At 53.0% G+C, this 17,036-nt stretch overlaps 1 protein-coding gene across 1 annotated transcript in view; it reads right to left on the bottom strand.

The window, feature by feature from the left end:
- Positions 1–7,617, bottom strand: part of P2RY8 (P2Y receptor family member 8) — a 54,954-nt gene extending 47,337 nt beyond the window's left edge. Inside the window, exon 1 of the mRNA XM_070463838.1 lies at positions 7,263–7,617. The gene's annotated coding sequence lies outside the window, so the exon portion shown is untranslated. The remainder of the gene's footprint in view (positions 1–7,262) is intronic.
- Between the last annotated feature and the right edge of the window lie 9,419 nt (positions 7,618–17,036).

Here is a 17,036-nt window from a genome sequence, read left to right as displayed (position 1 = left end):
CAACCCTGGTGTCTGCGAATGTGGCCTTATGTGGAAATAGAGTCTATGAAAATGTGATTAAGATATAAGTTCAGATTAGCTCACTAGGGCGGTTCCTAAGCAAGTGTGACCGGTGTCCTTGTGAAAACAGAAGATGCACGTATGGACACAGAAACACACAGACCGAAGATGGCTGTGCAAAGACAGAAGCAGAGGCTGGAGGGAGGCGGCCACAAGCCCAGGGACGCCTGGGGCCCTGAAAAACTGGAAGAGGCAGGAAGGACCCTCCCTTGGAGCCATCAGAGGGAGCACCACTCTGTAGAAACTTTGATTGTGGAGTTCCGGCCTCTAGAATGTCAGATGAAAGAATTATGGTGTTTTAATCCACTCAGTATGTGGTCATTTGTTATGACTGTCCCAGGAAGCTAATTCAAAGGAACTGACTTTTGTTTTGCCTGTCCATTCATTCATTCATTCATCTCTTCATCCTAATTCACCCACTCATCCATCCATCCACCCAACAATGTATCCATTCATCCACCCATCCATCCATTCACTCATCCCATCCATCCATTCATCCATCTACCCACCCATCCATCCATCCATCCATCCATCCATCATCCACCAATCCATCTATCATCCATCCATCCATCATCCATCCACCCACCCATCCATTACCCACCCATCTATCATCCATCCATCCATCATCCATTCACCCATCCATCCATCATCCATCCATCCATCACCCACCCATCCATCATCCATCCATCCATCCATCATCCACCCATCCACCTATCATCCATCCATCCATCATCCACCATCCATCCATCATCTATCCATCCATCTATCTATCCATTCATCCATCCATCCATCATCCACCCATTCAACCATCCACTCATCCATGCATCCATCTATCCATCCAACCATCCATTCATCCATCCACTCACTCACCCACCCATCCATTCATCCATCCATCCATTTACCCTTCTGCTCATCCATCCAACTATCCATCGGTCCATTTATCCACCCACATATCTGTCCATCTATCCATCCATCCATCTATCCATCCATCCATCTATCCATCCATCCATCATCCAACAAACGTTAACTGAGCCCACGCTGACTCATTCTGGCCCCTCATTCACAAGGCCACAGCCGACACATGCATCCAGCCCATTCATTCCCAGTGTCTGTGACTGAGGATTTGTCTCTGCTTCTACTCCATCTGCCCGCTGTCCTGCTGGTCCACCCCTGCCCCGACTGCTCAGGTGCCTGTGACACAAACCTAGGAGACCCACGCCTCCAGCCGCAGGGTAACTCGGAAGAGCCCGCAACCCTGGCCAATGGGCCTGGTCGACAGCAGTGACCGACAGGGAGGCTGGGATCCGCATCTCATAATCCGCCCACTCACTCCGTTCCCTTTATAGCACAGGATATTACAAAAGACGATTCCTACACTTCCCATTTTGTCAGTAACAATGCCCCTTGTTGGAGCCCATGCTTCGTTCATTCTTGAGTGGGTAATCCCATGGTATGCAGAAGATGCAAATGGCTCACACTGGGGCCCTTTGTGTGGACACTTCAGTTCAGTTCAGTCACTCAGTCGTATCCGATTCTTTGCAACCCCATGGACTGCAGTATGCCAGGGCTTCCCTATCCATCACCAACTCCCAGAGTTTACTCAAACTCATGTCCATTGAGTCAGTGATGCCATCCAACCATCTCATCCTCTGTCATCCCCTTCTCCTCCTGCCTTCAATCTTTCCCAGCATCAGCATCCTTTCTGATGAGCCAGTTCTTCACATCACATGGCCAAAGGAATAGTGTTTCAGCTTCAGCATCAGTCCTTCCAGTAAATATTCAGGAGTGATTTCCTTTGGGAGTGACTGGTTTGTGTGGACAGTGGGGTCTAAATCTTGGTCCATTTGGAATGGAGCAGGACGCTATGGTCATTGCCCACTGAACACTCTCCCCCCCACCATGTCCTCTGCCTGCCTTTTGTCTGTGGAAAACTTTAGTCAAAGAATAAGTTTAATCAGAGAAGTGAGAAATGCAGAAACAAAGGGAAAACAGTCAAAGGAGACTAAATAATAATAATGTAGTCATTATGCTGGGGAAATCTGAGCACCGAAGAATGGATGCTTTTGAACTGTGGTGCTGGAGAAGACTTTTGAGAGTCCCTTGGACTGCAAGGAGATCCAACCAGTCCATCCTAAAGGAGATCAGTCCTGGGTGTTCATTGGAAGGACTGATGCTGAAGCTGAAACTCCAATCCTTTGGCCACCTGATGCGAAGAGCTGACTCATTGGAAAAGACCCTGATGCTGGGAAAGATTGAAGGTGGGAGGAGAAGGGGACGACAGAGGATGAGATGGTTGGATGGCATCACTGACTTGATGGACATGAGTTTGAGTAAACTCTGGGAGTTGGTGATGGACAGGGAGGCCTGGCATGCTGCAGTCCATGGGGTCACAAAGAGTCGGACATGACTGAGCGACTGAACTGAACTGAGTCATTAAACATAGTTAAGGACCTTTAGTTCTTTCTCAAGGGCTATAGATAATATTCTGAGCCATATCCTGTGAGCTGTCTTATAGATACTAGAACGTCAGGGGAAGATAACTACATGAGGGCCAGATTGTACCCAGGACATGAGCTGCCACCATTCCGAGAGTTGGCCACAAAGAAATGGAAACGAGTGCATCCCTGGAACTGAAGATGAAGTATATGTAAAACAACCAAGATGATGCTGGTGGGGGCACTGATGACCGATATGAAGATGACTGTTAGGGATGACTGTGCTGTTTCGGCATGCAGCGCCCCCTCCTTCTTGTCTACAAAAGCTCTCACCCCCCGCTTGTCAGAGCTGGGGGATGGGGGGTCAGCCTCTGGACAGATGTCCACCACTCTCTGCCACCCGCTCCCCACCCAGTTGCCAGCGTCTGAAATAAAGCAAACTTTCCCTTCCACCAGCCTGGCCTGTCTCTTGGCTTTTGAACAGTCAGCAGCCACCTTCTGCACCCTCTTTCAGTAACACACTGCCCCGCCCAAAGGATGCTCGTTTATCCCGTAGCCGTGATCTCAGCGTATCACAGGATCTTCTCTCATTTTCATTATTGATGTGCAGGAAGAGGAGCACGCGGCTAAGCTTGAGTCGTGGCACAAAGTGGCCCAGGGGGCCCTGAAGCAGCGGAGTGTCACCCTGAGACCCGGGGCGGGGGCTGTGAGGTGGTCCTGCTTCTCCTCCGAGCCCCGTGGCTGCACTTGTCCCGCCACCGCTGTCTTGTCCTTTCCCTGGTGGTCGTGAACTGGGGGGGGGGGGGTCATGACTCTGTCCCCCAGAGGAGGTTTTGCTGATGTCTGGGGACAGTTTTGCAGGTCACGAACTCTGGGGATGCTAGATGTCTCTGGTCGGTGAAGAGCACAGATAATGTTTAACAGCCTACAGTGCAGAGGACGGGCCAAGAATTATCCCGTCTAAAGGGCCAGTATTAATAGTGTGAGCTGAGAAACCTGTCTAACCGTGAGAGCCTTCTGTCTCTCTATCTCCATACCTACCTAGCTCTCATCCATCGCCATCTCTCTATGTATCTGCAACCCTACATACCTATGATCTATATCTATCTATCCACCTATCCATCCATCTACCCATCCATCTATCATCCATCCATCCATCCATCCATCTACGTATCCATCTATCATCCATCCATCCATCCATCTATCCATCTATCATCCGTCTATCCATCCATCCATCCATCCATCCATCTACCTATCCATCTATCATCCATCCATCCATCCATCTATCCATCTATCATCCGTCTATCCATCCATCCATCCATCCATCCATCCATCTATCCGTCCATCTATCCATCTATCCATCCATCCACCTATCCACCCATCCATCCATCCATCCGTCCATCCATCCATCCACCCATCCATCTATCATCCATCCATCCATTCATCCATCCATCCATCTATCTATCTGTACATCTATCCATCTATCCATCCATCTACCTATCCATTCATCTATCCATCTATGTATCCATCCACCCATCCATCTATCCATCCATCCATCCATCCATCTATCTGTACATCTATCCATCTATTCATCCATCCATCCATCTATCCATCTATCCATCCATCTATCTATCCATACATCTATCCATCCATCCATCTATCTATCCATACATCTATCCATCTATGTATCCATCTATCATCCATCCATCCATCCATCTATCCATCTATGTATCCATCTATCATCCGTCTATCCATCCATCCATCCATCCGTACATCTATCCATCTATCCATCTATCCACCTATCCATCCATCTATCCATCTGTGAATCCATCCATCCATCCACCCATCCATCCATCCATCCATCCATCCATCCATCTATCCATCCATCCATCCATCCATCCATCCATCCATCCATCCATCCATCCATCTATCCATCCATCCATCCATCCATCCATCCATCCATCTATCCATCCATCCATCCATCCATCCATCCATCCATCCATCCATCCATCCATCCTTCCATCCATCCATCCATCCATACATCTATCCATCTATTCATCCATCCATCCATCTATCTATCCATCTATCCATCTATCACTCTATCCCTCCATCTATCTGTATCCATACTTACCTATCATCTATACCTCTCTCTCTATGTCTTCTATCTATCCATCTATCCTCCATCCATCATCCAAATTATCGTCTGTCATCCATCATTTATCTACATTTTTCTATTATGTATGTGCTATCTATGTTTACCTATCTATGCAGGCATGCATGCTAAGTCAAGTCACTTCAATCATGTCTGACTCACTCTTTGCGACTCCATGGACTGCAGCCCGCCAGGCTCCTCTGTCCATGGGATTCTCCAGGCAAGAAGACTGGAGTGGGTTGCCATGCCCTCCTCCGGGGGATCTTCCTGACCCAGAGATTGAATCCGAGTCTCATGCATTGGTAGGCAGATTCATCTACCATTTTTTTTATCTATCCCTGTCTGTCAGTGTATCATCTGTGTATCTATCTCTGTCACTTATTATCTGTGTATCTATCTACAAATCAAAAAATTCACCTACTTGTCTATCCAACTCTCAGTTATCAATCTGTCCACTATCTATTAATCAACAGATGATCTACCGATCATCTATCTAATTTATTTGCAATCTATTTGTCTGTCTGCCTAGCATCTATTTATCTTCCAGACCCAGGGATCGAACCCACACCTCTTGTGTCTCCTGCATTGGCAGGCAGAACCTTTCCTGCGGAGACACCAGGGAAGCTCCAAGTTCCCTGCATGGCTCAAGAGCAAACGTGGCCACCAGTTGCCTGTCAAGGCATGCCTTTCCCTAAGAGAAGGCAGGCCCTGCATCCACGTGTCCATCTGTCCAGCCAGGAGGGGGTGGTGGGCACGGCTGCAGGATTCTCCCTGGGGGCTCCCAGCACGGACCCCGGGGGCCTTTCTGGGGAACCCCACCCTGCGCCCCATGTGTGTGCTTATTTGCTGGGTCAGGGCTCCCTGTGGTGTGGTGTTGGCCCTGGGAAAGGTCTGTGACGGGGATGGGTCATCTCCTGGGGGGCGGGCGGATGGGGGGCCTGGACAATTTCCCACAGTCAGGGACCAGGATAAGGTACCAGAGGGGAATGGGGTTCCGGGTGTCTTACCCACGCCTGACTCCCAGACAGGAGAGCGGCCTTGGGCAGGAGGCCATCTGGTGGACACGCCCACAGACGGAGGCATAGAGTAGCTGTGCCGCAAGGAGGGGCACCCTAGGGACCCCCTCTCTGCCACTAACCCATCACTCCCCACCTTCCCACCTTCATCCCTAAGATGATAACACAGGCCTCAGTAGGTTTGCGAGGGGGTCCCGGGTGACCTCTAAGGGCTGGTATTGCCCCTTCACCCTCCTCCCCCGCCCCCCGGGTCCGTGAGGCTGAGTGGGGATGTTTCACAAACCACAGCAGATGTCCGGAGGGTCGGCCCAGCCTCCAGACTCGTCCCACGGCCCGGTTCCTCCTCCTAGAGGCTGGCAGGGGTCTCCAGGATGCAGGGACCACATACAGGGGCTGCATCCCCTCCGGCCCCGAACACTGGCCACGGCAATACACGGCTCACCCCGCCCCCGAAAACGAAACCGTGATTCTTGCAGCTCCTGGAGGCGTTCTAAATGGAAAGTCCGCGCTCACGTCCGGCCCAGGTGCCCATTCCAATCCTACCGCTCAGCGCATCTAAAGTGGGGGAGGGAGCACGCGGGCCCCGCCCGGCCCTGGTTCCTCTGCGCTCCTGCGTGGGGAGCGGCGGGGATGGAGGGGGGGGGACACCTTCTGACCCCTACGCAGAAGACACGACAGAAAGCAGAGAAGGGGAAAAAACAAAACAAAACAACCCTCCTTGGTTTGGAAGCAGAACCATTACGCTGCGTTAATTCCTCCTCGCCAGGCGTGACCTTAAGCGCACAGACTCCCGATTTGCACCGCCAGGAATTCCCAGGGCAAAGACCAGTGTGCACGCGGCGCCTCACTGCTCCCCAAACTGGGGGTGGTTTATAAAATGCAGCTTTCCAAGGAAAGAACCCGCCTGCCGAGGCAGGAGCCACAGGAGACTGCGGGGTTCGGTCCGCGGGTGGGAAAGATTTGCCTGGAGAAGGAAACGACAATCCACTCCAGTATTCCTGCCTAGGCGATTCCGTGGACGGAGGAGCCAGGTGGGCTACGGTCCGGATTCGCAGTTTCTGGGTGAATCGGGGCCAGTGAGGTGATCTCAGGGCTCACGGGGGCCCCCCAGCGGCTGGAACCCTCCCGGACGCAGCCCCGTCTCCGTCCCCTAGTCGTGCCTGGCCACCTTCAGCGTTCATCTGTGCCACGGTGAGTTTTCCTGGAGTTTGCACCAGGAGACTGCGTTCAAAGCATCTCCCCGCCAAGTGGTCGCGCCTGCAATGCAGGAGCCGTAGGAGACCCGGGTTCCATCCCTGGGTCGGGGAGATGCCCTGGACACAGGCGTGGCAACCCACTCCTCTTCTTGCCTGGAGAATCTCCATGGACAGAGGGGCCTGGCGGGCTGCCGTCCGTGGGGTCGCAAAGAGTCGGACACCACTGACTGAGCGCGCTCGCACGCCCTGCCTGTCTGAAGCTTTTCCTGTCTCGTCCGCGCCCTCACCCCCGGGAGAGGAGGGCACACGCAGCCCCCCTTCGCAGCCTCTCGCCCCGCGTAAGGTCCTTCCCCGGCGGCGCCCCGGGTTCCAGACACGCGCGTAAATCAGACGCTGGACGCACCTGGAAGGGCCGATGATGTGCGTCAGCGGTGTGGACGCAGCCCGGGGCTGGATCCGAACGCGCGGCAGCTGTGCGTCAGACCGAGCCTGGCGTCAGGAAGCCTCCGTCCCGCCGCCCCCGAAGGAGTCCGGGGTGGGTGTCAGGGCGCGACCCGGACGCCCGCATCGCCGCCGTGTGGGGCGCGCACATTGCGCGCGGGCTTTGCACGCTCGGCAGATACAGAGCCTCGAAAGGTACCCCCTCCCCGGTTCCGGGCGGCCGCCGTGGAGACCCAGGGTAGGTGCAGAGGAAACCCGTTTTGAAATTTCCTGTATAACCGTCTGATGGTCTGCAGTCTCCTGGCGTCCAAGCCCGCCGGGGCCCCTCCTATCAGCGCGCGCCCTCCACCGGGGGCGGGGTGCAGGGGCGGGAGCTGGGGTGCGGCCCACAGCCGGGCCCTCGTGGTGTCTCGTGCCGGGCCCCGGGGTGACTGCTTGGGGGAGACGCCGCCTCTCTGAGAAGGTCTGCAGCGTTCAGACACGCACCAGACCCTGCAGACCAGGCGGGCGGGGGTCGCGGTCACTACGATGCCGCAGGCAGTGACCCGCAGTGAATCCCAGACCGGACAACGCCTGACGATTTTTATTTAAAAAAAAAAAAGTTGTAAAACTGTGCTAAGCGAAGACTTCCTCTTGCAGGGGAAACCTGGGTGCCTGGCGACCTCTTTTGGTTCTGCAGCCAGAAGGTGACCTGCCCGGGTGACCCACGCCCCCCGGGGGCGCCCGGGGAGCACGTTCCCTCTTCCAGCTGCACCGAGCCGGATTCACGCCCAACCCCTATCTCGACCCTCCCACTCCCACCCCAACCCCGGCCCCAGACCCCCCTGGCCCCTCTGTCTATCGATCTCGCAATCCAGAGCAGAGAGGGAGCGGAGCCGGATGGTGTTGCCGATGGAGAGGTGAGGAAGGGGACTTCACAGCAGGTGCGCCGTGATCAGGAGGCAGCTGCTGGGAAAAGACCCTTCGAGAACCAAAGTCCAGCTCTGGGGCCCAGGGTCATGTGGAAGAGGGGATGAAGGTGCTGATTCTGAGCCGCCGTCTTCTAGGAAGTCACAGGGGTGCTGAATGAGCGAATGTGGAACCGCAGTTTCGGGAAAACCCGGGGTCATCCGTCTACTTGTGGGGTATGGAGGATGTAAGTACCTCTATGTGGTTCCGAGGTGGCTCAGACGTTAAAGAATCCGCCTGCAATGCGGGAGACCTGGGTTTGATCCCTGGGTTGGGAAGATCCCTTGGAGGAGGGCATGGCAACCCACTCCAGTATTCTGGCAACCACCTGGGGTGGGTTGCCATGCCCTTCTCCAGGGGATGTTCCAGACCCAGGGGCTGAACCTGAGTCTTCTGCATGACAGGCAGGTTCTTAACCGTCTGAGGCACCGGGGAAGCACCATGATTATTATTTTGTCTTGCTTGATTGCTTGTCTTTGTTTCTGTGTCTTCTTGGTTCTCTGATTGAATGTGTTCTTTGGAACTCAGGGAGGCCTGGGGGCAAAGCCTCGCTGCAAACTAGAAGGCAGGCTGGGGACATTGCAGGGCAGGTCTGTCCTGGGAACGCCTCGTAGGCACCTGCCCAGTTACAGTAGGGAGGAACATGTCCGTCCTCCACGTGGTGTGGGATTATTTAGTAGTTGGAAAGCACTTTAGGACGACAAGATGGCAGTCTGGCAGCCAACCCAGCTCTACTCTCATGCAAACTGCGACATGTGTCCACTTGGGGTCTTTCCAGCAGGTGGAGGGTCTGCTCTCCATCCTGGCTCTCAGGGGTCCTGGCTCCAGCAAATGTGAAAGTAGAAGGTAAGAGAAGCATGATCTACCACTGATCAGGACCAGGCCACGCCCCTGGTAGATGCTGATGTCATCTGGGGTGAGCCTGTGGAGGGGAAATCCACTTGCCCACATTTCCTCTTCGTCCCCAAGGAGATCAGACCCATGGGTGGATGGATGGATAGATGGATGATGGATGGATGGATGATGGATGGATGGATGATGGATGGATGATGGATAAAGAATGGATGATGGATGGAGAATGGATGATGGGTGGATGGATGGATGGATGAATTATGAGTGGATGGATGGATGAGTGGATGGATGTTTGGGTGGATGAATGGATGAGTTGATGGATAAGTGGGTGGATGGGCTAGGTCACAGTCCTGAGCCTGCACTTTGGTTTCCATCACACCTTTCAGAGCAAAGTGGACCCCAAGAGGCGACGAAGCAGCCCCTAGTTTTGCAGGAACCACAACTGGCCTCTCGGAAAGGCGGGTCCCTGTACCATGGCCTCTGGGTTTCGGTGCAGCCCTGGGTGGCCCGCTTGGTATGGAGAATCAGGTGAACACACGGGAAGAGGAAGAAGGGACACACCCTTCAGCTCACCTATCAGCGCTCTCCATCCGGTCTGGCGGTTTCTCTTGAGAGGCTGGCACTGACAAAACCTCAAGAGGGAAAACAAGGTCATGGGTACAAGAGGCCCAGGGGGAAGGTTTCAGTTCCCCATAGCCCTGGCACAGGCCAGGCAGTGAGGTCTCTATGTCTGAGTGAGTCAGGGGATCAGAAAGGGCTCTTGGTCCCACTATGTGGGACCCAGGACAGGATGAGTCTGTGTTGTTCAAGTGGCATGAGTTACAACAGCCCAAAGCTGGAAACAACCCAAGTTGCCATGGATGGATGGATGGTTGATGAGGGGATGATGGATGGGTGGATAGATGGATGGATGGATGGATGGATGGGTGGATGATTGATAAGTGGATGAGGGATGAATGATGGATGGTTGGATGGGTGAATGGGTAGATGAGGGATGAATGATGGATGTTTGGATGGGTGAATGGTGGATGATGGATGGAGGTTGAATGGATGATGGATGGATGGGTGGGTGGATAGATGGATGGATGGATGGGTGGATGGATCGATGGATGATTGATAAGTGGATGAGGGATGAATGATGGATGGTTGGATGGGTGAATGGGTGGATGAAGGATGGATGATGGATGGATGAGTGGATGGATGGATGGAGGTTGAATGGATGATGGATGGGTGGGTGGGTGGATAGATGGATGGATGGATGGGTGGATGGGTGGATGGATGGGTGGATGGATGGATGGATGGGTGGATGGATGGATGGATGAGTGGATGGATGGGTGGATGGATGGATGGATGATGGATGGATGATGGATGGATGAGTGGATGGATGGATGGAGGTTGAATGGATAATGGATGGGTGGGTGGGTGGATGGATGGATGGATGGATAAGTGAGTGGGTAGATGGATGGATGGATGGATGGATGGGTGGGGGGTGGGTGGATGAATGGATGATTACGTGGGTGGATGGAAAAGTAGGTGGATTAAAGGATAGATGGATGGGTGGATGATGGATAAACAACATGGGGTCCATCCACTCAGTGGAATATTACACAGCCATGAAAAGGAGTGAGGCTCTGACACAGGCCTCAACGTGGATGGGCCTTGAACAGACGATGCTTAGTGAGACAAGCAGACACACAGTGTGTGACTCCATCTGTAGGAAACATCCAGAACAGGCAAATCCGCAGAGGGAGGAAGTGGGTTTGTGGTGCCAGGGGGCTGGTGGGAGGGGGATAACTTATTGGGGTGGTGTGTCTTTGTTGGGGGATGGAAATGTTCCAAACCTAGATAAAGATGACGGTTGCACAGCACTGTGAATTTTGAAATGATTCATAGAATGCTATGTGGATTTCACCGAAATTAAAAAGAAAAACAAGAATCAGAGAGACTCTGTCTGTCCTTTGGGAGTGTGAACTGCCCCCAGGGCTTTTGAGTCTCCTGCTGGGTCCCTTCCGACCCATCACCCAGAGCCCAGGCAAGAGATGGAATATCTGACGAAGAAATAGGGTCCCTGTATCACCTGTATGATCCTGGCCAGCAGAACTAGGCTGGCTGCGTGCAAAACCGATGAGACCCTGGAGATGGTTGCCTGCGAGCAAAAACAAAAAGTGAAACTGACAAAGGGTGCAAAATCAGTAGCCTGCACTCGACTCACCCGAGATTCAGTTTCTAAGCCCCTCGGCATGAGTTCCTCATGACGGTTTGTGTCATGGCAACGCTGATCCTGTCCCTGAAAGCAAGTCCTGGGCTCCTTGAGACACTGGGGACCCAACTCAACAGGGCTGGGCCACACGGAGGTGCGTGGGCTCCTGGCCAAGGATGCAGCCCTCCCTGCCCCCTCCGCCCAAGAACAAACCCTCCCCTGCCAGGCCTATCTCTGCCCTCTGGGTCTCCTGGCCCAGGGCCTCCAGAACCCCGATTTCTCTCCACCCCCAAAGGACTGGAAATGTTGCATGTTTTAAATCATACCATTGTGGGGGTCACTGGGGGGGGTGTGTCTGTGTGCTAAGTCACTGCAGTCGTGTCCGACTCTTTGTGATCCCACGGACTGCAGCCTACCAGGCTCCTCTGTCCATGGCATTCTCCAGACAGAGAACAGTGGAGTGGGTTGCCATGCCCTTCTCCAGGGGATCTTCCAGACCCAGGGATCAAACCCACATCTCTTATGTCTCCTGCATTGGCAGGTAGGTTCTTTACCACTAGAGCTACCTGGGAAGCCCAACCAGCTGCTACAAATGACCATAAGCTGAACATACAAAAACAATTGGAATCAATCGTCCCCCAGTCCTGGGGACCAGATGTCTGAGGTCAAGGTGGCCCCAGGGTCGATTCTGTCTGGAGGTTTCAGAAGAGGGTCCTCCCCGCCTCTTCCAGCTTCCGGGGGCTCCAGGCGTCCGCCCCTGGGCTGGTGGCCGCCTCCCTCCCGTCTCCGCCTCCGCCTCCACGTGGCTTCTCCTCTGTGTCCCTGTCTCTCCGCTTCTGTGTCTTATGAGGACCCTGTCCCTGGGTTTAGGGCCACCCCCATCCAGGAGGGACCTCACCTGGATTACTGCATGAATTACCTCTGCAAAGAATGTTCCCACTTCAGTCGCAAGGATTGCCATAAGTTCTCAGGCCCCAGGGCTCGGCCGCAGACAGAAGGGAGCCCAAGGCTACCCCCAGACTCTCCCCGGGAGCGTGGGTTTCTTTGTGGTGGTGAGTGGGTTCATTCTGAGACAACCTGGGGGTTGTGGGCCCACCCACAGACAACACCCACCTCTGTGTGGTTTCGGGGTTTTCCTCTGGGGCAGGTCTCGGCCCCTGCTCCCGCCAAGTCTGATCCCCTCTCATCAAGGCAAAGACAGGACAGCTCAGAGTGAAGGACCCCCTCCCTTCTTCCTTCTTGTCAAGATTTCCTGGCTTTCGACAGCTCAGAACCAAGACTGGAGGGGTGGGGAGGTGAGGAAACAAAGTCAGAAGGGCATTCGTCTTGCAAACATCTCCTGGAATGGCGAGCCTCAGGCAGGGGGATGCGTTCATTTCTTCCTTCACGCCATCCACCGGTGGACAGGGTTCTGAACAAAGGCTCTTTATCAGCCAGGCAGAGGGGCAGGGCTCTGTGAGGCGGGCCATCACGTGTGATTATAATAACAGACGTGACAGAGAGCAAGTCCAAGAAACAGTTCCAATGTGGAGTCAGAGGGGGCTTTTCCAAGCAACACAACGCATCATTGTCTCAGGCTAATCTAACCTTAACCGCTTTCCATATGCAACAAAAGGAACTGTAAAGCTTGTTTGCATGTCTGCAGTGGCCTGGGACAGACAGGCAAAGTGAATGCTAGGGAACCGGTTCATTTATGGAAAGACCCAGGTGTGAGGGTCCCGGCCACGATGGGTGCTGAAACCCTCTGCACAGAGGGAGAAGGGGCACATGGCAAGGTAAACACTTTTTCCAGCTCTAAAGTGAAAGTGTGAGTCACTCAATTGTGTGCGATTCTTTGTGACCCCATGGATGGTAGCCCGCCAGGCTCCTCTGTCCACGGGATTCTCCAGGCAAGAATACTGGAGTGGGTTGCCATTTCCTCCTCCAGGGGATCTTCCTGACCCAGGGCTGGAGCCCCAGCATTGTGAGTAGACTCTTTGACATCTGAGCCACAAGGGAAGCCCTATCCAGCCCCTCCCTAAATATCCCTGCAATTCTTCATGTCAGTCTTTGTCACAGCAGCTGCAAGATGCTTGGTGAGCAAAGAGGTGAAAAATGGAACCGAGAGAAGGCAGGAAGTTAAGAGCCGGCCCCACCCAGCCCCTCGCTGTAGGAAGCAGCAAGTTTACCTGTGAGCCAGGCTGGGTGACAGATGGGCTGCAAAGCTAGCTACTATCTCCAGGAGAGGGAAATGCCAGCAATAACTGGCGAGTTTCCCTGAGTTTGCTGATCATATGTCCTTGGGGAAGCTGTAAAACTAGCAGCCCCAAATTCACTGATCAGCAGAGCGATGCTCCTGATATGCGATCTTTGAGGAGAGCGAAACTTGTTGCAGAAATTCACAAGGAACCAAACAGTATCGTTTTAAATGAGGATGGGACGCAGGAGGCGAAGTTCATGAAACATGAAGCGGAGAGACTGGTGGTCCCTTGATCATGAGAATTTTGTCCAAAGTGGTGATTCTCTCCACTGAGGATGAGATGTGCGGAGAAGGAGAGTTTGAGAAGGGTTTTTGATGAGTGTTCACTCATCAAGGCTGGGAGAGTAGAGAGGTGGGAAGGATGGGTGGGTGGATGGGTGGCTCGATGAGTGGATGGATGGATGGATGATGGATGGTGGGTGGATGGATGGGTGGATGGATGATGGATGGGTAAGTGGATGGATGGAGGGATCGGTGGATGGATGGATGGGTGGATGGATAGATGTGTGGATGGATGGATAGATGGATGGATGTGTGGGTGGATGGATGGATGGATGACGGATAGATGAGTGGATGCATCGATGGATGGATGGATGAGTGGATGAATGAGTGTGTGGATAGATGGATGAGTGTGTGTGTGCATGGATGGATGACGGATAGAAACTTTATGGGTGGGTAGATGGTGGATGCATGAATGGATGGATGAATGGGTGGATGGATGGATGGATGATGGATGGATGATGGATAGCTGGATGGGTTGATGGATGGAGGGATGAGTGGGTAGGTGGATGGATGAGTGGATGAATGAGTGTGTGGGTGGCTGCCTGAGTGGGTGGGTGGATGGGTGAATGTTGGACAGAAGGTTTATGGGTGGGTAGATGGTGGGTGGACGAATGGGTGGATGGGTGCATGCATGAATTGATAAAGAGGACAAAGGTGGCCGGCGCTGTGACTTCCCAGACCCTAGTTCATTTCACTTGTCAGTGGGATTCTCAATCATTGCAATGGTGATTGAAAAATCTTGACTTCCGTATTGCAAAACAATATAGCAGCCATTCAGTCACTACTGTGTCCTGGCCATGAGCCCTTCGGGAACTCAGGACTGCAATAAACGGAACGCGCGCCCCCAGACCCAGTCCTCAGCCACGGTAGCCGCTCCCAACAGAGCACCCTGAGAGGACTCAGGAGAAAACCAGGACACTGGCCCCAGACAACTGAGGTGCACACCAAACGAATCACTTCAATGAGCCCAGACTCCTGCACGGGGCTTCCGGAGTGGGGCCGTGGCTAAGAACCCGCCTGCCAATGCAGGAGACAGAAGAGACGTGGGTTCGATCCCTGGGTCGGGAAGATCCCCTGGAGGAGGAAATGGCAACTCACTCCAGTATTCTTGCCTGGAGAATCCCATGGACAGAGGAGGCTGGTGGGCTACAGTCCACGGGGGTTGCAAAGAGTCGGACACGACCGAGCAACTGAGCATGCACGCCACATGCATGGACTTGGGTGAGAGAGAGACCCAAAGACATCATTTCTGCAAAGGGAAGGACTCCTGTTTATCTTGGTTTTGTATCTTTCTGTCCTGTTCCAAAGCCTCTGTCTGATCTCATCTTCACAACATCTCACTGTCTACCTCTCACAAAGGAAATAAGCCGAACCGTCTGCATCCTTCACACCACATCTGTAACACCACTCACACACCAACATCTAATGAATTCCCAGAATCTGTAGCAGAGGCCATGTTCAGTGAAATGTCCTCCCCCCTCCCCCCCCCGCCCCGTCCCTGGTTGCTTAGCAACCTTAAACAACCCAGAGTGGTACCCGGGTCCTTTCTCACAGAGCCTGCTTGATTCTTGCGAGCTCGCCATCAACAAGGGCTGGACACAGATCACCTCTCCTTGTCCAATCAGCCCCTGGACAATTTCCAGGGACTTGGGGCGGCTTCTGTCTGCCCTGCACCAGCCCTCAGGGGTCTCTGTCTACAGACCCCAAGATCAGAGATGACGCGTGTGTCGTACAGTCAGGGGGAGAGAAAGGGAGGGGGGAGAAAGACTCCAAGAGAACCACACACATCTCACCTGTCCTTTCAGGAAGGAGAAGGGGAGAGCTCAGGCTGGTGTCGTTTATTAGACAGGAAGACGTCCTCGTGTGGTTTTTCTCAACGCAAGAAAAAGAGTCAGACACGACTGAGCGACTGGACCACGATGGAGTGGAGGAGAAGGCAGGAAGAACCGAGAGAATAGCATTGACACATATACGTGTGTGTGCGTGCTTAGTTCCTTCAACTGTGTCCAGCGCTTCGCGACCCTATGGAGCCCACCAGTCTCCTGTGTCAAAGGAGATTCTCCAGGCAAGAACCCTGGAGTGGGTTGCCATGCCCTCCTCCAGGGGATCTTCCCAACCCAGGGATCTTAACCAGCGTCTCTTACGTCTCCTGCGTTGGCAGGCGGGTCCTTTACCCACTGAGCCACCTGAGAAGACCCGACCTCTATACACGACCGAGCGTCAAAACAGGCAGCTGGTGGGAAGCTGCTCCATAGGCCAGGGAGCTCGGCTCGGGGCTCTGTGATGGCCGAGAGGGGTGAGTGGGGGTGGGACGGAGGCCCAAGAGGGAGGGGATATATGCGTATGGATAGCTGATTGATGTTGTTGTTCAGCAGAAACTAACACCACATCATAAAGTGATTATCCTCCAATTAAAAAGGATCTTATGATAAACCGTAATGGAAAAGAATGTACATATCCGCATAACCAAATCGCTTTGCTGTACAACAGAAATTAACAATATTGTAAATCAGATTCTTAAGGAGGTGGGAATACCGGACCACCTTACCTGCCTCTTAAAATCTGTATGTAGGTCGCCTCTTAATAAATCTGTATGTAGGTCAAGAAGCAACAACTAGAACCGGACCTGGAACAGCAGACTGATTCCAAATTGGGAAGGGAGTACGTCAAGGCTGTATATTGTCACCCTGCTTATTTAACTTCTACGCAGAGTACATCATGTGAAATGCAGGGCTTGATGAAGCACAAGCTGGAATGAAGTTTGCCGGGAGAAATATCAATAACCTCAGATATGCAGATGACACCACCCTTATGGCAGAAAGCGAAGAAGAACTAAAGAGCCTCTTGATGAAAGTGAAAGAGGAGAGTGAAAAAGCTGGCTTAAAACTCAACATTCAAAAAATGAAGATCATGGCATCCAGTCCCATCACTTCATGGCAAATAGATGGAGAAACAATGGAAACAGTGACAGACTTTATTTTTGGGCTCCAAAATCACTGCAGATGGTGATTGCAGCCATGAAATTAAAGACACTTGCTCCTTGGAAGAAAAGTTATGACCAACCGCAACAGCATATTAAGAAGCAGAGACATTACTTTGTCAACAAAGGTCCATCTAGTCAAAGCTACATGGTTGATCCAGTAGTCATGTATGGATGTGGGAAAGAAAGCTGTAAAGAAAAGAAAGCTTTCTGTAAAGAAAGCTGAGCACCGAAG

The sequence above is a fragment of the Odocoileus virginianus genome, unplaced genomic scaffold (genome assembly GCF_023699985.2).
Source record: "Odocoileus virginianus isolate 20LAN1187 ecotype Illinois unplaced genomic scaffold, Ovbor_1.2 Unplaced_Contig_6, whole genome shotgun sequence".
Classification (NCBI taxonomy): Eukaryota; Metazoa; Chordata; class Mammalia; order Artiodactyla; family Cervidae; genus Odocoileus; species Odocoileus virginianus.
This window is presented reverse-complemented; position numbering and strand designations above follow the sequence as displayed.